Here is a 24,261-nt window from a genome sequence, read left to right as displayed (position 1 = left end):
AAAAAAAATTGATAAGTTAGGGCCTGTCAGGCCTCTGTAGATCCTGATCCATGTATGGTCTATGGAAGAATTGATAGATCTGCTCAGGTGTATGCTCCCTGATCAGCCATTCCCCTCTAGGATGATATGTTGACTCTTTTTATAGCTGGTCCACAGATTCATTGCGCTCCCTGTAGATATGAGTACATGAAACAAGATCAAATTGTGTTTTTAGAAATAAAACATCATCCAATATGGTTCTAAGTGTATATGCATGGCATGTTGATATGCAGTTGAACCAGTTAATAACAATCTTGGAATCCCCATAAATTTGTAATTGTCTGCAATTTTTGTAAATAACAAAATATAAGAGATGACAGAGTGTAAGGAGCTCCGCGAAATTATTTGTGCCATCTCCCAACCCCAAACAGATGTGAAAATAGTGTGTTTCAGTCAAATGAAGGATAATTCCACCACCACAACCCTATTCTTGTGCTGCTCCATTGAAATAGGCCCAAGGGTGCTCTTTGTCAATGACTTCCGGAGTAATGTTCCGAGTCCGGACAACCTGTTCATCGACCAGGATTTCCAAATAGCTATTACAGATCTTGGGGATAATCTGTGTCGAGACAATGTTTTTCCCCCGAAAGATATTGTTGTTCTGGCACATCCAAATGTACGAGCATACCATTAAAGGCAGGTTCCGAGCTCTTGGGTTAGTTTCTGCTGCCCACCACCTGTTCCAGGCAGTTGGTATATCAACGCCAGTCCATGTAAGTGGTAAGTTTAGTGTGTGTAAGACCTATGCCCATACCTGTTGAGTAGTGGGGCATGAGAGGAAGAGATGTTGATTTGATTCCTCCTCTGCTCGACATAAAACACACCATGTAGGCCCCAGATACGATCATTTCCTAAGATTAGATCCATTCGGGGTTTTATCCATAATGATGTTCCACATCAGTAAGCGAGTGTGTGGTGGACCTTTTAACTTCCAGATATTACTCCACTAGCTTTTCAGAGATTCGGGCTTGTGGCTGGCATGGATGATAGGATATCCATCCTTTGGGGTATAGTTTCCTTTCTGTGCAAATCCCCAGATCATGTCATCATCCTCATCCCTTAATCTCACATGGGATTCGATTAATGCCTGCATGTAAGTCCTCCACTCCATGTGCCATTGAGCTGGTATATCCAAGGCCTCCCCAGATAGCCACGCTTGCTGATATATAGTTGTATTGTGAGGGTCCCCGAGTTGTGCTATGTTGTCCACTCCATTTTGATTGAGGAAGGTAATCAGGTCAGGTGGGAGATGGTAGGAGTTTCTGCAGCCAATCCATGGATCGATCCCAATGCGGACAGACCCACCATTACCAATCCTCCATGTGAGACCCCTTCTTATGGTGGGAAGGGTATTTATTACAGCCCTCCAGATCACTGATATACCCTTCTTATTCTAGGTAGGTAACCTTAACCAATCCAAAACAAAGCTTGGCGAGATGTATTTGTAGGTAACCACCTCTGACCAAAGGCTCTTTTGCTTCAGGAGCAACCAACCTAGTTTTGCCGCAAGTGCTTGTACAAAAGCAGAGAGGATTTTTAGGCCCCAACCTCCCCATTTTTTGGGTTTTCCTTCCATGCATAGGGTTTTCCTTCCTTGTGGCCCTTCCATAAGAAATGACAACATACTCGTTGAATCCTTTGTAGTATGCCTTGGGGGATCCAGGCCAGGGACATCCAAAAGACCGGTGTGGCTTCCAGAACCAATTTAATGAGCACCAGTCTACTAGCTCTGGAGAGTAGACGATGGCTCCAAATGTTTAATCTTCTTTCCACCTTGGCAATCAACCATGTCGAGTCTGCAATTTTGTATCCATCTGCTTTTATCCTGAAGCCCAAGTACTTCAAACCATCCTCCAATGACAGGTTTTGAAAGGGGAAATTTTGTAGTGCAAGGTGGGTTTCCTATTGAGTACAGACAGAGAATGATATAGTAGATTTGGCCCCATTTATTTCCATCCCTATTGCAATGCTAAATAGTTTCAGCACTTCAGAGAGTGTGATGATGTCCTGTATCCCCCATCTAGGAAAATGAGAATGTCATCAACAAAGAGCAGATGAGATAGTGTGCATTGATCCGTCATCTTGAGGCCCATGAGCCGCCCTGCTCACTTCTCTGACGCAATCAGCCTGCTTAGGCCTTCCATGACCAAGAGAAATAGCAGAGGGGATAGTGGGCACCCCTGCCTGATTCCACGCTCCGCCTGGAAAGAGTGGGAGGTTGATCCATTGATTAAGATTGCGAACGATATAGAGGTGATGCAGCACATAATCCATCTGATAAAAACCAGTGGCAAGTATCATCCTTAGGTATAACCAGCTGACCGTGTCAAAGGCCTTTGAGAGGTCAATTTTTAGCAACACCCCTTTGAGTTTCTTCAGTTTGATGGAGTGAAGGGCCTCTTGTGTCATGCCTATGGCCTCATGGATTTGTCGGTTTTGTAGAAAGGAAAATTGTTCTGGAGAGATGTGGTCCGACAAGATCGGTTTAATGTGGTTTGCAATAATCTTCGCGATAATTTTATAAAGGAAATTACATAGGGATATAGGCCTGAAATCATTGAAAGATAGTGGGGAGTCCGACTTGGGGATGAGGGCTATATAGGTGGAATTGATAGGTTCAAACATTCTACCCAATAAACAACTTTCTTCGACCACACCAAGTAGGTCCAGTCCAATGATGTCAAAAAAGGTAAGGTAGAATTCCACGAACCAGCCATCCGGCCCCAGACTTTTGTCCTTCTTGAACCACTTTAGGGTGCTCTCCAGTTCCCCCATAGTAACAGGTTTTATGAGATCCTCCATCAAGTCAGGTTCCACAAATCTGGGGAAATGTCCAACAATGTGATGATATCAGCAAGTGGTGTGCCTAGAGGGGCTTTGAACAACTGCTTGAAGTGAGTGTTACCTAGCCGAGCCAGCTGGGGGTGTGTATTTGAAATCAAACCATGTTCCGTGGGCATCTGCCAAATGGAGTTTTTGGCTTTCCTTCCATTTGAAAATTTATGAAATAATTTAGTGTTACCATCCCCCGCTTGTAACCAAATAGCCCTTCTTCTGAGTCTCCATGTTTCTTCCCATTCCAATAGAATCTTTGATCTCTGGGCTTCCAATTCCACAAGATGTAGTTTTGCTTCTATGGAGATGAAACCTCTTCCCTGTTCATCCGTTAAAGAGGCCAACTGATTTTTGATGTCAGCTAGGGTATGCTCCTCCCTAGCTTTTTTCCTTTTTTCCCAATCTATGGATAATCGCTTAAGATTATTCAGGTTACTACAAAATCCTTCGGCCTTCCTCTGCTCATTTGGTGGGGGTTGAGCTTTCCAAAAATCCAAGACCATCCTGAGATAGTTGGGATCCTTTAGCCAGGTCGAGTTGAACTTGAAAGGAGCCCTTGGTTTCTTGAAAGAGCCAGCCACTTCCAGATATATAGGGGAGTGATCCGAAATTCCCCCAGTGCCCACCCATTGTCTGTAATTTGAGAGGGAAATTAGAAGGTCTTCTTGTATGAGATACCTATCTAGTCTCCTCCCTAGAGCTGCATCTCCAGTCCGTCTATTGTGCCACGTTGGCATCTTCTTGTTCATAGGAACATCAATAAGACCATATTTCTCCAAGAGGGTGCTCAACTAATCTGAGAGTGGATCCAACTACGAGTGGTGACCCCAGGATTCCTCATGGCTGATGGAGAAATTAAGATCACCCCCTAAGATAGAGGATTGGTTGATCAGGGGATTATCTAGGAACTGTTGCCAGAAGGCCAGTCTATTTTGATTGGGGGCATATATGTTCATAATACGGAGATGTTTGCCCAATTCAACCGAGAATATATCCATTCCAAGGAAACCCTGACCTCCCCATGATGAAGTCACCTTAATGGATCGAGGGTTGATCCCAAGAGAAAGACCCCTAGATCGCCCAACAACATCCAGAGCTTGGAAGTGCCACCTTGGCATGATGGCTTGTAAGGTCTTAACAATCTGCTCGGAATAACCTAGGGTCTCCTGAAGGAAAATAATGTCACAGGGTTCACAACACAAGAGTCTCTTAAGGGCTAATTTTTTTGAGGGACTAGCTAAACCCCTGTAGTTGTAAGAGAGCCACTTCATCGGGGAACAAAACCAAGGGTGTCTGGTGCTCTGTCAACCCTGGGCAACATCAGCCCCAACAATTTTAATGGCTTTGGACATCTTGGAAGGCCTCCCCTGGGAGGGTTTATGCTCAAAAGTAGAGGGTGTGATACCCAGGCCAAGCACATCAAGGTTTGACTGATGGCAAGAATGGAGATTATAGGAGTGAGAGCCCGAAGTAGTAGGGGAATTAGGATGGTGTAGATGTCCTTGTCTAAGGATGGTTGGCAGGGTGGTGGAGAAGATAGGGGATGGAAGATCAAGTGCACAAGTGATGGGAGAAGTTACCAAACAAGGAGAAGATGCAGATGATGCCAGTGAGACAATAAATTGATTAAAATTCAGAGCAGAGGATAAGGAAGAAGAAACAATACCCGATGTAGGATCAGCGTCTGCAGTAGACTGAGATCTAGTCATGGGAGGGATATAGGCAACATCTGGGAGGCACTGGATGGCTATACAGTGACCCCAACCACATCCTTTAAACGATCCAGACCTGTGGGCTGCTCGTCCACAATCGGGTCTTCCATCTGTCGATGCTTCATTCCCTTTGTAGCAACCGGAGTAGTAGGCATGAGCAAGGCAATCCTTGTAGAGATGTCTGACCTTATGGCATCGTCTGCACTTGAATGGAACTCCTTCGTAGTCAAGGTTTTGTCGACGAGAGAAATTCCGCCAATGGAGGGTTATCTTTTCCTCCAGCCCTTCCCTTGTATCCAAATGTACCAAGATGCGAGCCATAGTCATGATCCCTGTCTTTTCATAGGATTGATCATGTTCCAGATAAGTACCCACCGCATCTCCAATGCGCTTGAAAACAACAGGAGTCCAGTATTTCATCAGAAGGCCCGAAAACGGACCCAAATCAGCCCGACTCCCAATTGTTCCCTCTCAGGGTCGAACAAGGGATCCCATCTCTTCAACAGAACATGTGCTAATTCAATATGCCAAAACCGAGATAATATCCAGTCCATGTACTCCTCCCTGTGAAAGCAAAGGGCAAACCATCCTCGCGCCAGCACCCGAATGATGGGCAATTCTTTAAGTAAGGAGCCCCAAATCTCTGTGGTCCAAAGACGAAGCCTCTCGACAGTATAGTTCTGCCCATGAACTCAGCCTACTAGGACCTTCTTGGCAGTCTCAACGACTTCTCCCATCGAGATGTCTTTGCCCAAAGCGAGGTTGATGTCCTTATCCACTACTTTGAGGCACCTGCCTTTTTTGAGATTATCAGATCGGCAGACAGTCAGATAGTCCCGAAGGAGACCACAAATGCCCTAGTTTACAGTCTAAGGGGTGGATGGGGTAGATTTAGGGTTAGGGATCGAGGAGCTAAAGCATCTAGAGCGGATAGGAGTGCTGGGGTTAGGGCCACCAGGATTTAAGGTACCGTCGAAGTGTGCAGGGTTTGTGAAGGAAGTAGACCCAGGTGGGGGGATGCCTAAGGAGGATGGGATGCAGGGTGGAGCAGAGATGTGGGGGAGCTGGGGAAGCGGCATGTCGAAGGTGGGCGAAGGTTGAAGACATGTACCGAGCAGATTCAGGGTCGTCGGGGAAAGAGGTGGGCAATCCAAGCCGGGGGCGTCATCGATGTTAACCAAGGGCGAGGGATGGGGCATAGATGGCCCAAGCCAGGATGGGGCAAAGTTAGAGGCTGACAGAGTAGTGTTGCAGCAAAAGGACCATAACCCGACACGACGCGTTGGTGTGACCAAATGACCTCATGGGGATGAGGGTCCTCCTCATAATCCACATCGTCCAGATCCATTGTAACCGACAGTAAACGGTTGATGGTGGTAACGGATGGCGAGAAGATCAGGAAGACCTCGTGGTCGGAGGGCACCAAGGAAACCTTGGGTGGAAAGGTAGGTTGAACAGACAGGGTCTGTCGAACCGTAAAGGTTAGCCCAAACCGTCAGGCACCGGGCTGCTAAGCCACATAAACGCCATGATCGCCTCCCTTCAGAGCTCTAGGGTTTTTTTCGATTCCAATGTTTCTTGTCAACCGTTCACTATAGAGGTTATTATATACATTTCTAATCCTATTTGATAATTGAATATTCAGGGAGGGTATTTAATTATTTAATTTATCCTCCATTTCTCTATCAAAACCTTTCTAGTTATGTTTCTCTATCATAGTTGAACATTGACACTTTGATCAGACCTCTACAAGAGAAGGCCTTATTTTCTAAGCAAGGATTTGTGGCTCATTAACAACCACTTATACAACAAACCCTAGGTTTGGCCATCATGCTTCATAGGTTGTTGTTCAGTGACAATGAACAACATTAAAGCCTCCTAACACTTGAGGGAGCACCCTCTGGTTCGAGGGCCAGCCTGAACCTGAAGTTGGTTGAGTTGGTTTCTCCGTGCAGTTTTCAACCAATACACTACCTTTGAGAAACAATTACAACATTTTGTGCTGCTTCCAAGGATCAAAGTAATGAAGAAATCTTCCTTGGGAAAGAACGACAATGTTCAAATTTGATTTCTAATGGTGAACAAAACCCAAACACAAGAAATTGGCTGTATATCATTCATTTGGTGACCCCATTATTAGAAGAATACAAAATTCAAAGCATTAATGGAAGCTCAATGAGTGAAGAATCCATTGCCGACTCCACTATTTTAGAATGGAAAATTTAGTTGCTGCTACAGTAGCTCAAAGGTTTTCTCCTCTCAAATTTTCAGTATTCCTAGTTACCTGAATCAAGTGCCTCATAGAGATGAATGTATTGAATTTCTGCCAAGTTTAGTGAAGATAAAGAAGATTGTCATGCACAACATTTGAACGATTTTCATGAGTGCATGAATCAGTGGAATATCTTTCATGAAGGTTTGCTCATGAAATTGTTTATGATATCTTTAGAAGGTGATTCTAGGCGATGGTACAAGTCTTTACCCATTCCCAACATTTCCTCATTGATAAAATTTCATGCTTGTTTTCATAAACACTAGAATATTATTTTCTCAACCGAGATTTTGTTTGAAGATTGTTGTGAGCATAATAAATTCAATAAATCTACCAACAGTCAAAGTCAGGATGTGTTTTTTGATGAAGAGGATTATGCTCATGATGAAGAATATATTGTGGAAGAATTTATCCTACAAGATTTTCTAAAAGATCTTACTTGTCTTCAAAATGATTTCAATTCATATGATGAATCAAATCAACAAAGTCAAGGAATTGGTGCTTTTCCTTTTCATGTTAATGATATAAAAATTAAGAAACAAATGGCAAAACAATTGAATTATCACTTACAAAAAGCCTTCACTTACAACCCATTTATGATATATATGAATATGAGTTAACTCCAGTTAGTAATATTGAGGACCAACGTTCTTTCTAGTAGACTATTTTTACAAAATCCATCGGTCATGAGGATTACGAGCAAATTTCACAAGCTATATCCTAAAACAGTCCTCCCCTACTTGATGAATATGAGGATGCTGAAGAAATTTTTCAGTTGAAGGTACTTCAAGATAGCCATGGTATTAAAGGATCTACTGATGGAGAATATTCGTTGGTCCATGAAGAAACATCTCTGGACAGTGTTGACTTGAATGTATCTAAAATTGTTCAAGAAAGTACAATTCTATTTCCTGTCTTAGATGATAAAGAACCATGCTCAATACCAAGTCACATTAATCACTTGGATCAGAATGAAAGTCTCTAACATTATTGTGACATCAGTTTTCATAGGTATGAGGATCCTTTTGCGGTATTCTTGAAGTCAATAAGCAAGCTTAATTTTTCAAATTTTGCAAATATTGAATTTGGATACATGTTTTTAGATGAGTTGTCATTAAGGAGGATTTTTTGTTTGTCCATGAGCAAAGACATGCAAGAAGTTCAATCAATCAACAAGATTCTTGCATGGTTGCATTGGAAATATGATTTTACCTGACGGGAGCAACTTATGGTTTAGAGTAGGATGGATTGTTTTTGAATAAGATCATTGGAGTGAGCATCTTTCAGGTTCAATTTGATTGTAGTATGGTTTTTAATTTGTGCATATTTCAGTGTTCAGTTGTAGAAGTATTTTCAGTTTCAATGTGAGTTGCCAGCTTGGTTTGAATTTCAATTTATAGTTTTTAGTTGGAGTTATGAGTAGATTACAGGTATGACTCCATGCCCAACACTCAAGGCACCTGGTCTACAAGTTCTTTGCGTCCCACATGGGGAAGCATTAGAGCCGGTGTTGTAGCATTTTCTTGTCTTGTGAATGTAACAATAAAAATACTTTAAAATTGACAATTTCTTTCTTGGTTAAGTTTTGGATTTCATAGGCCCATTGAGCTATCATCCCACTGAAATTTAATTGCATAGGTTCTAAGTGATTATTAAAAATATTGGGTTTAATCCAGAACTATTCTCCAAGTCGAATAATCACATTTGTCACCAAGGGTCGAAGTCCACCCAGCATTGTAAGTCACAAGCTAAGCCAAGACAACACATAACACCAACGCTAAGCCAAGAGGATCCCACGAGGAACACTGCGTGTTGCACAAAGCATGGGAATGTCTTATGGATCGTCGACAATATAAAATGTATTACTTACATTTTCTTGTTGCGTGTGGGGTAAAGGCCATGCAAATACCCAAGTGCCAATTTACACAGAGAAAGGTAGTGTTGCTGGCGGGATGAAGTGACTGCATATTTGTGAATTTCAAAGGTGATACGTGTCAAAATCCTGTCACAGCTGTGAAATCAATGGTGGTTGTTCCATTGCAGATCCCCAGGCGTGGTTGAAGTTTAATATGGAGGGTGTCTCCGCAATTAGCGGTTTTCCAAAACAATCTTTCCAACGTGGAAACTCCAAGTGAATTGTACACCCCCATCATGAAAACCACACAAAAAAATATGACACCCCGAGCCCCCGCAATACCATTCATGGTTTCATTTACAGCGTGGAATTGATGTGGCAAATAAAGTGTAATTAGAATTCCAATTTCGATAAGTAGTTGTTACAATTTGAGAACAAAAAGCTGTAAATCCAAGATTTGTGGCAAAGGAATATAAAGACCCCATCCAACTCCTCTGGTGTATATTAATGAATTCAAGCTCTGGTATTTTTACCCTGCGTTGATAACAAACCATTGCCACCTTTCCCTTTCTCTACATAACCATTGCCACAATCATTGGGCACTCCAGAACCAAAGTAAATTGTGGAAGTGTAGGTGTTCTAGGTATTGGTTATTTTCTTCATTCTGGTTTACTGCACAACCATATTTTAGGTGAACATACCAATTCTGCAGTTACATTTGGAATTTTCCTGGCTAGGAGTATTTCACTGCCCAGAGCTATTTTGTACATGAAAACACAGTGTGTGGGAGCCATCTGTCGAGTTGGGCTTGCCAAGGCGTTCTAGAATACTTACTATGACAGATATGGAGGAGAAGCTAATGTTGTGGCTCATGGCTACACTAAGGGAGTTGGGCTGACTGCGGAAATTATTGGCACATTTGTGTTGGACTACACTGTTTTCTCTGCCACCAATCCCAAGCGCAATGCTTGTGATTCCTATGTTCCTGTATTGGAACCTTTTCATATTGGGTTGGTTGTATTCATGGTACATTTGGTTATTATCCCTGTAACTGGTACATGCATTAACCCTGCGAAGATTTTTCCATTTTCAAATCAGTGTAGACCTATCTTCAATGTTTTGTCATCTATGTTTCCAGCAATTCATCATGTTGTAGTGGAAGAGTCTGCTAGTAAACTTAGATATGGAGTTCTTAGTTTCTCGACACTTTTTCTACCAAACCAGATATAAAGGTGTGTTATCATGGATCAAGAAAGTTGGGTTCTATCCTTCACTTCTATAAAAATATTACAGGTATTAAATCTATTTCTCTAGAATTTACTACACAAGCCAGTGGCAGCAGCTTGAGAGGCCTTGATATGGTTAAGGATGTCCAAAGTTCGGTACATTGCCCATATTTGTGGACAAAATTGCCTAAAAACTACTACAACAAAATACATATTTGATACTCGCAATCATGTTCCTGGTTTTGAGGATACTTCAGTTTCCATTCCCAAATCTATCAATACGGGTGAAGCAGGTTTAGAAGACACACATTTTCTTTGCTGGAGATGGTTTGCTTTATGTCTATGATTGAAGAGACATATTGCTTACACCAAAGGAAAATCGAATGCTTTTTGGTATGGATGCTACAACTAATGAAAAGAATTCAATAGAGCTGGAAAAGACACAGGTATGCTGATCTTGACCATATTCAAATAGATTTAAGTAAACCCTCGAACGCTAGGGAAGCAACAACATACTTTCACTTTTTCTCAGGGTAGGCCATCAGAGCAAATCGGGACAAAACAAAGTTTTGATGATTCTTCCGTTAGAAGAAAAGAAGGCTCTCTCTGAAATTCATTCCTCTGTAATTTATATGTTGCCTATGAAATAAATGGAAGTTCCATTATTATAAAATCTCAACATTATTGAAGTGATCAAGGAAATGTCAAGGCAGGTAAAGGAATTGTCTTAGGACCAGGAACTGTTTTTATAAAGGATGTTGTTCATATGGTGCTGAATTGACTGCCATTTTGCAAATATTCTCAATAAATCATTGAGGAACCCAAGGATCTCACCTTGTAAAGTTGCTGACAAAAAATTTAAAATAGCATAGCCTAGAAATGAAATAGCAAGAAATGTGTTTATATCACCATATGGATTGCATTCTGGGTTTTGCTTCTACAACATTCCATCATTTTGTAGCTTGTGAAAGATGAAAAAACCTAAGCTCTGAAACTAACAAATTCATAGCCTAAGCTCTGAAACTAACATCTTCTATGAATTTGTTAGAAACGAATTTGCTAAAGGTTAATGAAGAATGCAAAAAAAAATGGTAGGTAATGAAGACTTCCATGCCTATAAAAGTCATCTGGATGTTATAAATGTTGTCATCTGGGTGTTTGTGACCTATTTCAAAAGTCATCTGGATGTTATAAATGTTGTTCCATTAAGCTTGGGTATGAGAGTCTACACAAGTGCAAATTCTCCTGAACATGTGTAAGAAAAATGTTCTCTTCCTAAATGCCAAAATCAGTATGTTATCCTAATTGAGATTGAAAATCATGATAAGTATTCTTGTCATGAAAAATACTATCAACCCCAAGCGTCATGGAAGGATGTACAACGACCATTTCCCTGAACTCAATTGTAATGCAAGACATCTAGATGGGAATGCAAGATTATTTTTATGATTAGAAGTTGAACAAGGACAAGGACATGTATATTAGGTTTGCATATTGTAAAAATGAATTCACTCTTACGATTGCCTGAATGAAAAAATTAGTTTTATAAATCCTATTGTTTTAGTGATAAAGATAAAACTCTATATTATGAAGAAATAACCAAAAAGAGCCCGTGCAACTAATTATGAAGATAAAAAGCAAATGTGTTAGCCCCAATTTGTTTAAAATGGATTGAAGCAATATTGCAGCTAATGGAAGTTATCAAGGGTTTGAGTATTTCAAAACACCTGGTAACAGTCAAAGATTGATGACAGAACATCTAACCATCAAAGATCAAATCCAGAAATTTGGGGTAACAAATCAACAAATGGAAATCAATGGTTGAATTTTTCAAGGATGAAGATCATCATTCAAAGATTGAATCTAGATTGGAAAGTGGCATATCATTCAAAGATTGAATTTAGATTTGAAAGTGGCATCAAATTCAGCAGATAAAATATTATTCTAGATTTGGTGGCAAGGTATTTGGCAGCTATAATATTTAAGGGATCAGTTGAGTATTTCCAGGCATCAAATCAACAAATTTTCCAGGCATCAAATCAACAAATTAATATTTTCTGGTAGAGAATCAACAAATTAATATTTTCTGGTAGAGAATCAACATTAGAGTATCTTTTGCATTCGAAAGGATAAAATTGGCAATGACATTTTTTTGAACAAAGTTGGTTACTGGATTTTTATTCCAAAAAGAAAAAAGAAAAAAGACAGAGACATGCTCCCATTACATCAAGCCAAAATGGGAGAAGGCATCCTGGAAGAAAAACAGAGGGCAAACAGTCCCTATCTTCCAAGCTCTTCCCCTTTTGTTTCTAAGGTTACTAATTTCACTATCCTTATAAATACTTACATATTGATTTAACAACAATTTACACTTACATAACATAAAAAACTAGTCGCAGAAAGACTTTGCAGAAAAGAGAAGAATGAGGCAAATACGATTAATTTTTGTTCACTGAGCGATTCTGAGTCCAATTCTTGCTGCTTTGAACATTAGAGTTTTCTCCTGTCTGATTGATAAGTAAACTCTTCAGATAATTGATCGTTTCCTCCAAATGCCTGCACTTTTGTTTTAGCACAGACATTTCTTTCCTCTGCTCTTCCATTTGTTTCTTTAGGAAGGAAATCTTAGATTTTGCTTCAAATTTGTAGTCTTTGATCGTTTCTCTAACCTGCTCAATCATGAATTTGTTAGCTCGACAAACTGCGTAGTTTTCGCACTTTGGGACATCGGCAAGCGGGTTCCGATCCATTTTTCCTGAAGGAAGAAGGCGACTGATCCAGCAGAGAATAGAAGGGGAAATAAGAAACAAAGTGAAGAAACAAAAGCAACCTCTAGACAGGCCCGCGAAGACCCACAACTGCCAAAGAGAGGGAAAACAAGCTCTGAAAGTAGAAGCCACACGAGCTGCGCGAAAGCTAAAGAATCTGGGAGGCGGGAGCCACCAGCGCTGTGAAGAGGCGAGGGCAACAAGAGCTATGCAATGGAAAAATGAACGAAACTGCCTCCAGAGCTGCGTGAGGGTGGGGGCCACTAGAGCTGTGCGAAGGCAATAGGATCTGGAAAACAACCACCAGAGTTGCGCGAAGGAGAGGGGCAAGGCTAAAATAGAGAAGATAAGCACGATCCCCAAAGGGGCGCAACGATGTATACAGGAAAAAGGATTACAACTTCTGAGACAGAGGGGGAGGAAAGGGAGGGAGAAGATGGCAGAGATAAAATAAGACGGGCGGAGGGGAAGAATATATTGTTGCGCAGCTTGCCACATCAGGGAAGAGAACATTAAATTTTCATGGGAAGCTTGAGTAGCTGTAGTTTGCTTGATAGCCATAGATTGACTATCTTGTCTGTTCTTGGGGGTTTCCTTCGATTTTCTGATCTTCTAAGATCTAACCATTCGAGCTGAAGTGACTGTTGCCCACCTTGAAGTTCTCTCTTTGGTTTCAATTCTCTGCACTTTAAGGCGAGAGATCCTATGGGATCGGTTTTTGAGAAATCACATTATCAATTCTATATTCTCCCATAGGATGGTTGACAACCAAATTCGCCTGCATGTTGGCAGTATGATTATTTTCTCTAAGGATATGCTTGAAGGTGACTTCACCTAGAAACTACAATTTTTTTCCAACCCTTTTTGTTATTTGTCTCGGCGCCTTCTTCTTGGGACTTTTGCTTTCCACCATCGATTGGATTATTATTCAAGAGTCTCCCATTATGACTGGATTCGTCATACTTCGTTGCCTTAAGATTTTCGTTCCCAAGAGGAAGCCATATGCTTCTGCCCTGTTGTTGGATAGTTCTCCTAATCCCCATTCATAAGTAATAGGATTTTCCCCTCCTGGGTCAAAAAGTATACATCCCGCTCTAGCCTTGCCTAGGTTGGACTTAGAAGCACCATCAAACAGTAAGAAAGGCCTATTTAAATTTTCTATCCATGTTTTGAACTCCTCTTTTTTAATTTTGATTTTCCAATTCTGCATGTTATTGGGAGATTTGTTGATGTATATTTTTTGTTGCTTGCTCATCGCGAATTTAGCCCAAACTCTTTCCTCATGCTGCATGTGTTTGACATCTATTGCTTTAACTCCTTTAGAGTTGATAAATTCAGATGACATGCTCCAAGTTTTAGCCAGGACGGTTCTGGTATTTGGGGTGCGGTCTTTAAAGATCGTCTGGTTTCTTGCTAACTAGAGTTTCCAACACATAAATAAGGGCAAACTCAACCAATAACTTTTTACTGTTTCTTTATTTTTGAAGGAATATGGGTATTTCCCCCCAGGTTGATAGAAGTTCATGTAAAGGCAACAATTGTAGGATAGTAACCTCCAAGGGACTAACAAGGCCTTTCCAGCAGGCCCTAGCAAAGGGGTATCCTGCAAAAAGATACTGAATATTTTCTTCACTTACTTGACACATAGCACAACGCGCTGGGCCTTCATATCCATTCTTTTTAAGATTATCAACAATCAATATTTTACCTTTGAGCAGTGTCCACATGAAAACTTTGATTTTTGACAATGTTTCAATTTTCCAAGCCTCCCTCCAGTAATTCCAGTCTCGATTTCCATGTTGATGTAAAGTAGAATATCTGGATTTGACTGAGTAATCCCCTCCATCAGGATTCCATCGAAGGGAATATTTTGAGTCTAGACTTAGTCGAGCAGCCCCCTTAAGATGTGAGAGTAGGGACTTCCACTGAGGGACAATCCCATGAGGGAGGTTGAGAATCCTCCAATCTCCCCATTCTCCATCTCTCCAAAGAGATATGTCATCCAGAGTAATGGTTCCTTTTGATTTCATCCATCTTCTCAGATCCTGAAGGCTTTCTTGGTAGGCTATAGGCTGATTTCCCATTATTCTATCCTTCCATATTTTTATGAGTTTACCATTACCAGGGATCTTATAAGAGTTTTCTTTGATGAGGGAAACAATTTTTTTAATCAGATTCTAGAGCTGGGAGCAGGGCCTAATTGGATAACCTTTTCTCAATAAGAGGGTTCTATTATGGTTCATGTATTTTGCTTCTAGGATTTGCTTCCACCAGATGCTCTCTCCTGTTATAAATCTCCATGTTATTTTTGCTCCTAGAGCCAAGTTCATTATCCCTGAGAGTCTTATTACCAACCCACCTTTCTCATACGGCAAAGTTAATTCATCCCATTTCACAAGGCTATGCTTCTTTGTCTCCACCTTACCTCCTTTCCATAGGAACCCTCTGATTACTAGCTCAATTTGTTTGTGTATACTTGCCAGGGCTAGTGTTGCTGCGTACTAGTAAATTGGGAGAGTTGTGAGTAGGGCCTTTATTAGTACCACCCTTCCTTCCATATTGAGCCAGATCGTACCCAAATTCTGAACTTTTTGTTTCATTTTCTCAATGTACTTATTCCATATTTTGGTCTTCAAGTTTTCTTTTGAGATCGGGAGTCCAAGATATTGGAAATGGCTCCATTTTTCTTGAAATAGGATTTCCAAAATTTCTAATATTTTTTGGAGAGTGCGAGAGGAAGCATTCCATCCAAATAATCTACATTTCTGATTATTTAGAAGTCCTCTAGAGGCTTCCAACAAATTGTATAGTACCTTTTTTATTCTTCTTTTCATTATGCAAGAGGCCCCTCCCATGACCAAGGTGTCATCTGCAAAAAGGGAGTGGTTTATGCTTTTAACTTCAGGAGAGATTGAGAATCCTATGACAGTCCTATCTTGTCTGCATTTCTCAAGACTTATGCTTAGTGAGTCTGTTGGCATTATGAGACAAGTGTTGTCCTTGATGGCAAATCACACTGATGACAAATCATAGTGCAGAAAGATAGCAGCAAGGAATTGATGATCAGACTACAAGTATGAAGAGAAAATATATACACGCTGGTTCACTATATACCAAGTCGCGTATACAAGCAGCTTCACTATATACCAAGTCGCGTATACGCAGGTTCGCTATATACCAAGTCGCGTGTACACGCAGGTTGGCTTCAGTAAAAGAGCGTGTATGTGGAAAACTTATCTTTGGTCCGTGACGGTTAGTCCTTGGAAGTTGTGCCTATGGTTTTGGACCATGGTGTCTCGACGGACGTGTCGATCCCTAGTTTTGAAGTTGATGGTATTGTGTTACTATGGTTTTGGCCCGTGGTATTGTGAAGGGCCTAAGGCTATATAAGTAGAAGATCATTAGGCAAAGGGCATGCATTGTGTGTCTGACGAAGTGAGTAGATCTGGTATTACTGTTTATCTGTTCGGGACGCTTGGCAAGGGTCTGATCTGACAGCAAAGGCATAAATAATTATTTCTAGATCTGCACGCGGGTTGTCTTTGGAGAAAGCGCGTATACACGCGGTTTTGGTACAGTGAAGTAGCGTATGCATAATAAGATTTGATATTTCAGGTTGCTGTTGATTCTGGTGGTTGTTGCAGAGTTCTGGGCTCTGGTTTGGGTTCTGTGTTCTTGATGACAGGGTTTCAGTGATTCAGTATTGGGTTGTTTAATGAATTATGATGCAAGTATAAGTTGATGATTGTATTGCAGTAATGTTTGTTTTGTACTCTTGGATCCAGTCTGAAAATTGATGAAACGTGGTCCCTGAAGGAAAGAAGGTTGTAGGGTCAGCACCTACGTACTAGTAAATGGATCGGCTAGTACAAGAGTTGAGGGGGTTGTAGATCCCTTCCAGAAGTAGTTGGAAAATGAGAGAGGGTTGTAGCCCTCTGCAGGTTGTAGCCTGCATACTGGTAAAGGACTGCACCAGTACATGTAAAAGAAGTTTCTTATTAAAGAAGAAAGAGACGAATTGCAGCAGGTGGTTTTCACCCACATTGGGTTTCCACCTTATATCATGGTGTTCATGTGTGTGGCTCTTGTGTGATGTTCTGTTCTGTTATACTGCACCTGTTTACTGTTAATATGCTTAATAATGTTCTGATGCATTTACTGAAGATTAAGCTAACTGAATTGTAAGATCTCTAGATATACGCTAGTTGCATTAGACACAGTAGCGTATACACGCGGGTTCACTTAATTGAAGTAGCATATATGTTTCTGAGTATGAAATTGGAAAGGTTTTACTGATCTGATAATACTGATTCACCCCCCCTCTCAGTATTATTTCCAACAATTGGTATCAGAGCAGGTCCTTCAGAGGAAGCTTGATCGCTTGAAGGAAAAGATCCATCAGAATGGCTAATCCAGAAAGAGAGGCACACATCAGGCCACCAGTCTTTGACGGGAACAATTTTACTCACTGGAAGATAAGAACCACTGCATATCTACAATCACTTGGAGCAGAAATTTGGGGAATCGTAGAAGGAGGATACAAATTCCCATCAGCAACTCCTACAGATCCAGCAGAGAAAAAGCAATATGAGCTCAATGCCAAAGTTGTTACTGTCCTATTGAGTAGTTTGACACAATCAGAATTTATGAAGATCATGCATTTCAAATCAGCTAAGGAAATATGGGACAAAATCGTCACAAGCTACGAAGGAGATGATCAGGTAAAAAGAGCAAAGCTTCAAACTCTCAGAATCCGGTATGAAACTCTTAAGATGCATAGTAATGAAAGCATAGCTAATTATTTCCTGCGTATGGATGAGATTGTGAATTGTATGAGGGATCTGGGTGAAGAATTTGAGGAAGTTGTCTTAGTTGAAAAGGTTTTGAGATCTCTGTCTGCTAAATTTGATTCTAAAGTATCTGCCATAGAAGAAAAGGAGAATGTGCAGAAAATCACCATGTCACAGCTTCACGGGATCTTAACTGCTTTTGAAATGCGACAAGAGGTACCACCAGAAGCCGCATTTGAAGTGTTAGAGGAAGAAGATGAGGTAAATTTTGTCAAGAACCTTGAACGGGGAACTGGACGGTTCAAAGGTAAGCTACCTTTCAAATGTTTTCTATGTGGTAGAGTTGGTCACTATGCTGCTAGATGCCCTCATAACAAAGGAAAGATATCTGAAGAAGATGGTAGAAGCTATTATACCCATATTACAAGTTCATTCAATGATAGTGAAGATATTAGAAGTCTCATGGCACATGAAAAGGAGAATGCTTCATCCAATAATAGCAAAGATATTAAAAGTCTCATGGCACATGAAAAGAAGAATGCAGAAACTGAAGAAGTTACCAAATTAAATGAACAATTGGAGACAGTAACCAGGGTAAGGGAGCAATTGCAGGATGTAGTAAAGGATCAGAGCATAACTATTCAAAGGCTTGAATCAAAGATCATCTCTCTAAAAGAAGATCTTAAAAAATCAAGAGAACAGAACAGAGAAGCTCTTGAAGATCAAGAACATGAAGTGATCAAACTAAAGCGACAAGTGGAAGAAGGAAGAAAAGCTGAAGAAGACCTAAGGAATCAGTATCTGAAAAGGGAAGAACAACATCAAGTTGAGGTAAATATCTTGAAAGGTAAACTAGAAGAAAAGGATAAGCTTTTACGATTTCAAGATAGTACTAAAGTCTTGGATGATATTCTTAATAGCCAAAGGTCTCCTGCTATCAAAACTGGTCTTGGTTTTCATGAATATGTTGAAGGTGAATCTAGTTCACAAGGTGAGGCAAGAAATTCTAAGGAGAAATCTGAAATGCTCAACAAGGAACAACCAAGGAAAGAAATTCCTCAAGGAAGATCCTTTAATCCTAACTATGGATGTGATAGACGATTATCTCCTCCACTGAATAATGTTGAATGTCATGTATGTCATAATCTTGGACATGTTGCAGCCAGATGTAGAATTAGAATGGTTCAAGACCATTACAAAAGATCATTGCATCCCAGGTATTTCAGAGGATATTGCTTTGCCTACAATGCATATGGACACAAAGCAATTGATTGTGATAGAAGGAACATGAAATATGTAAGATGTTATACATGCAACAAATATGGACATAAAGCAAGGGAATGCAGGAGCAAATTTCAAAATTCAAAACAAGAGGACCATACATCATCACAGTTCCAGGAATTGAAGAAGACAGAGACAGAAAAGTGTGGCATAACTCAGTCAGCTGACATAACAGACACAGGGGAATCTGAAAGTGATGAATTTCAGTATTCCTTGCATACGCTGATATAATGAAGACAAGTCGCGTATATACGCGAGTTACAAGCTGCAAAGTCGCGTATATGAAGAAAGGGCAGCAGAACAGACCCAGGTTCAGTCATGTTTGGCTCAGGCTCAAGGGGAGCAGAACAGACTCAGGAAATGGTTGGCTCACACTCAGGGGGAGCATATACTTCAAATAATTCATTGTTGGCATTATGGTTAGAAGTTGCTGATGAAACTAAATGATACATCTTGTTGTTTGATCAAAGGAATAGTATTGCAGACTGATGCTTATGGTACAGATCTGAATGGCTGGTCTTAGAACCTGCATCTGCTCAGGGGGAGCATGGATAGATTGGTACACTTTGGCATAAACAAAGGGGGAGCCAAATCAGAAACTTCAGCATGTACTCAGGGAGAGTATGGACAACAGTATGGACAGCAGAAGGTATACCAAATAAGAAAATATCTTGGTCCGCCCTTTGCCCTTGATGTCAAAGGGGGAGAGTGACTTGGTGTGGTGGTTTCCATCAAGTCCAAAGGGAGAGATTGTTGGCATTATGAGACAAGTGTTGTCCTTGATGGCAAATCACACTGATGACAAATCATAGTGCAGAAGGATAGCAGCAAGGAATTGATGATCAGACTACAAGTATGAAGAGAAAATATATACACGCTGGTTCACTATATACCAAGTCGCGTATACAAGCAGCTTCACTATATACCAAGTCGCATATACGCAGGTTCGCTATATACCAAGTCGCGTGTACACGCAGGTTGGCTTCAGTAAAAGAGCGTGTATGTGTGTTGGAGAGGTAAATCCCCTCTACGGATAGAGGCGATCCCTACTAGCCCAGCAGGGGTCTAGCAACAATCACACAATGCTGCTACGCATGTTCCTAATTACAATTAAACAAGAGGTAAAGAGCACCTACTTGGATTCCTGCGCTTGTCGTTTGACGAAGAGATGTTGTCTTCGCTCCTTCGCTTCGGCTGGTCACAATCCTCCGCGATCTTCACGAATAGATACCTGCACACACGAAGAGAAAACAAACACAAGCGTGAAATCTAGTAAAAGCAACCATACATCAGTCAGAAAAGATGTAATTCACATTTAACCATTGCAAATACAAATGAGAATGGAACAATAATAGCAGTCATCTATTATTAATCAGAATAGAGAAGAGTACAACCAAATGTTCTGACGTCGGTAACCTTCTCAGGAGGGGCCAGTCAGCATGTATCTCAAGCATTCACCTTTGAGGATGATTCTCCCAAGACAAACAACTCTCTCTCTCACACAAATAGCACAAAACAACCTTCCCTAAGCAATCAATCACTTCCACACCTAGCACACCACACCTATAGCAGCAATCTGAGCACTACAAGCTCTGTACAATCCAAGCTATTCCAAGCTAAGTCTAACTATCCAAAAAACTAGCTGCCCATGGTAATGGTGAGAGTTTATATAGGAGAAGGAGTCTCCTATAAGGGTGGAAGGATGAGCTTATCTTTAAGGGAAGTTGTTGCAAAGGGTCGAACAGACATGCCATAGAAGGGAGTCGACATTCACAAAGCTAACAACCAAGCCTGGAGTTATCTGGAAGGCTGGTTGTTTGAACAAATTCGCCCAAACTGGATCAGCGCAGATTATGAGGAAACTGACGCGATGTCGCCGCGTCTACATAACTGGGACAGTCATGTCAGCGCGGAAGAACACGGGAAAGGCGCGCTGGCGACCAGCGCGGAAAAGTGATGTTCTTCCGCGCTGGCAGCGCACAGCATACACTGGAAGGCGCCTGTCATCGCGACTATTTTAAGAACAGACGCGCTGATGAACAAAACTTTGGAGAAATGGGTTTTTAAGCCAGTTCAGGGAGCAAGCACTTAGTGATTGTGAATTCTGGGCACAGCAGGGTGACTGATAGGAAGGCAGTGATAAATTACTGTGTAACAGATGCCCCCTAAAGCATGAAGACCGAGAGAGTGGGAGGGGTGAAATGCTTTACAACACACGCCGAACTGGAACACCACCAAGAAGGACCGAAAATCTCTCTGATAATCAAGTACATGCAGTCTAGGCATGGGCGCAGCCATCCAAAAGACATGCGAAAAGGTCTGTGGAATGGACGCAGCCACCCAGCTAAAGAGACCATAATAATGATAAGGTATGGTCGCAGCCATCCATGAAGACTCAGGTATGGGCGCAGCCATCCATCAATGAGTCATGTAATGATCATCCACAAAATCGCAACCTGGACCATAAACAGACAGGGATCTAGGGTCTTGCGCTCCGTCCCGATCCGAACAAAGTACAAGTTCAAGCATGTGAATACATGGGTTGAAGTCGAACATGCATGAACATCGTCTGATTACCAGTCAATGATGAAAACTGTTAACAGATGCGAGAGGTACCACCAATAATGACAATGGCCCTCAAGGTACTATAGGTACAATCCGCGGCATGTGAATCAATGAGCTGGTGTCGAACACCCACGGAATCATTCGATCGGAGGCCAATGATGTAAACCTCGCATCGAACACGAAGAACCTGCCATTAGGGCATGCAGGCTCTAAGGCACCTAAAGGGAGTCTCTAAGTCACCTTCCCGGATAATGAGCTGAAGTCGACAGGAAGTGACCTTGATCGAAGGTGGGCCATAATGTTTCCCACATCATCGACACGAGACAGAGGAAAAAGGATTTGTGTGAGATAGCAGATGAGGTTGTATTATTGCAGAGGTCAACTTCTCTTGAACATATCGGCGGCACTGTAGCGGGTTTGGCAGTATTTGACATCAAATGAGCAGAGGTCATGGTGACAGGGCAATGAGCAGATGATAGGTCAAAACAGGGTAACCCAAACCCACGGAGGCTAATGTGAAACGAGATGAGATATCCCCACCCAGACACGAATGCAGACTAGTGCCATGTTCAAGAGCGACATACTGCCGACACGACTATGATTACAGTTCCATTTTCCCCACCATTTCTGGCAGGTACCTCGGTTATTTTTGGATGACAAGCTTGACGGGGATAGCATATGCTCGAAGAGTGTCATTTCGACAATACCCGATGTCATCAAGTGTTTAACGAGCCTGACAAAGGAAAAACTCGGCGTCTTTTCTTGTTTAGAGAGCCTGAAAAGACAGCGGAAAAGGAGACTCCAAGGGGGTCCTTTTTCGTACAGTTGTGTCTCTCGAGCCCGAAAAAGTATAAAACAATGCCCGAAAGAACCGCCCGACCATTATGATCAAGGAGTACTTTTCGTAAATAGTGCTTTCGACCCGAAAAAGTAAAAAAGCGGTCGGAAACACGTCGTTTTAGAGCCAATAACGAGTGCGAAACGACAAACACCCGGCAATCTTTTTAAGTTACACGGTCGGAAAAAGAGCTTTAAAAGCGACCGCCTCTCGTTCCTTTTAACGAGTCGAGAGGGAACCCGGCGATCTTTTCTTATTTCAAGTCGAAAAAGAGCCTAAAGACGACGTCCATTTTTATTCTCTTTAACGAGTCAAAAAGGGAAAAATACTCGGCAATCTTTTCATATTTTACGAGTCAGAAAAGAGCTTAAAGGCGACTCGTCCTAGAGGAACGAGTGGTATAAAGGGTAGCAACTGGTTCCGGTAATGGTGGAACTGCTCAAAACATGTAATGGTCAAGAGGTAGGCTAATAAAACCACTCATCGCTGCGGTTCCTCAGGAAAGGATAAACAACCAAGTGAGAGCATATGATCGGCCAAAGAGATGGTAGCAATGAAATGAAACAACCAAGGCTCATCTAACAGAAAAAAGGCAATCACGAGATGTAAATCAGGTATGGGTTCATTTTTACACAAGCTTGAACCGTGGAGAACTTTGCTTGGATTCGGTTTCATGTTTACACAAGCTTGAAACGAAAAACTATGCTTGTTATAAGTTCGCATGCCCCCAGCATAATAATGCAAATCAAGGTACATGCCCCCCAAGCTTCATTGCATTCGACAAAGTGGATGGAATGAAGGTTCACTTTCGAGATCTTGGAAAGACTCGACTGGGATTTTACGAGATCTTAATCAAAGACTCGATCTGAAAGGGAGGTGTTTCATTGTTTTAATGAGGTTGACACAGTAAAAGAACTATCCTCATAACCCTTGTTTCATGATTTTAACGAGCTTGACACAAGATCAGGAACTATGCTCGACCACCTTGTTTCGTTTTTTAACGAGGTCGCCACAAGATCAGGAACTATCCTCGGACTAAGCCTAGTTTCATTTTTTAAGGAGCTTGACACCGGAAAGGAACTATGCTCCGACCAGACCCAGTTTCATTTTTTAAGGAGCTTGACACCGGAAAAGAACTATGCTCCAACCAGACCCAGTTTCATTTTTTAAGGAGCTTGACACCGGAAAAGAACTATGCTCCATCCAGACTTCATCATAATGAACGGGAAGTGGAGGCCCCCAAGAAAGTGGCTCCGGAGGAAAGGCCGACATCTTGGAAATCAGGACCTAATGCCCCCAGGACACTATGCACGATGGTGTCATCACTGGGGACGGGCACGGGGTAGGTGGCCACATAGTTGATTTGCGGCGAGGCAGATGCAACTCGTGGATGAAAGCCAGGAGGGAAGGACGAGTGCGCCGGAGGGGCTTGTGGACGAACGAACGATAATTGATCGAATGTCACGATTCTTCCATCGTGTGGAAAGCAAACCACACGGAAAAGTGAAGAAACAAGGGCTCCCATGGCATACACATAATCACGACCAAGGAGAAGACTGAAGTCTAAAGAACCTTGGGTAACTGAGATGTCTATATAGACAGTCTTGCCCCCCAAAGTAACAGGAAACTTTGGAAGGATCCCTAATGGTTGACTCGTTCCTCCATCAAATGCGGTGAGATGCGGTGCGACAGGTACAAGCGATGGGGAACCCAAAGCTCGCCAAGTAGTAGCGGGCATGAGACTAACCGATGCTCCTTCGTCTAACACAGTGCCGGGCAGCGCCTGATTGCAAGCATAGGCGGTGACCTAGAAGGGCACATGGGACGGAAGGGGAGGGGCAGTCAAACGACTCCAATCAAAGGAAATGACCGAACTACTTGGTGGGGGAACCATATGGTTGCCCCCCTGCTCGGAAAGAACCGAATCTAAATTCTCCGGAGAGGTTTCAGGAGAACCTTTATCAAGCTCAGGAGAATCTGAGGAGACGAGAAGAACATGAGAATTTTGCTCTTCCGAAACAGAGTGCTTGAGAGGAGGTGAACTCGAATCAACACACTTCCCGACCAACGACGGGTCTGG

This window comes from Pinus tabuliformis, chromosome 9 (genome assembly GCF_031772625.1).
Source record: "Pinus tabuliformis cultivar Carrire ecotype Pingquan chromosome 9, CPIR1, whole genome shotgun sequence".
Taxonomy (NCBI): domain Eukaryota; kingdom Viridiplantae; phylum Streptophyta; class Pinopsida; order Pinales; family Pinaceae; genus Pinus; species Pinus tabuliformis.
This window is presented reverse-complemented; position numbering follows the sequence as displayed.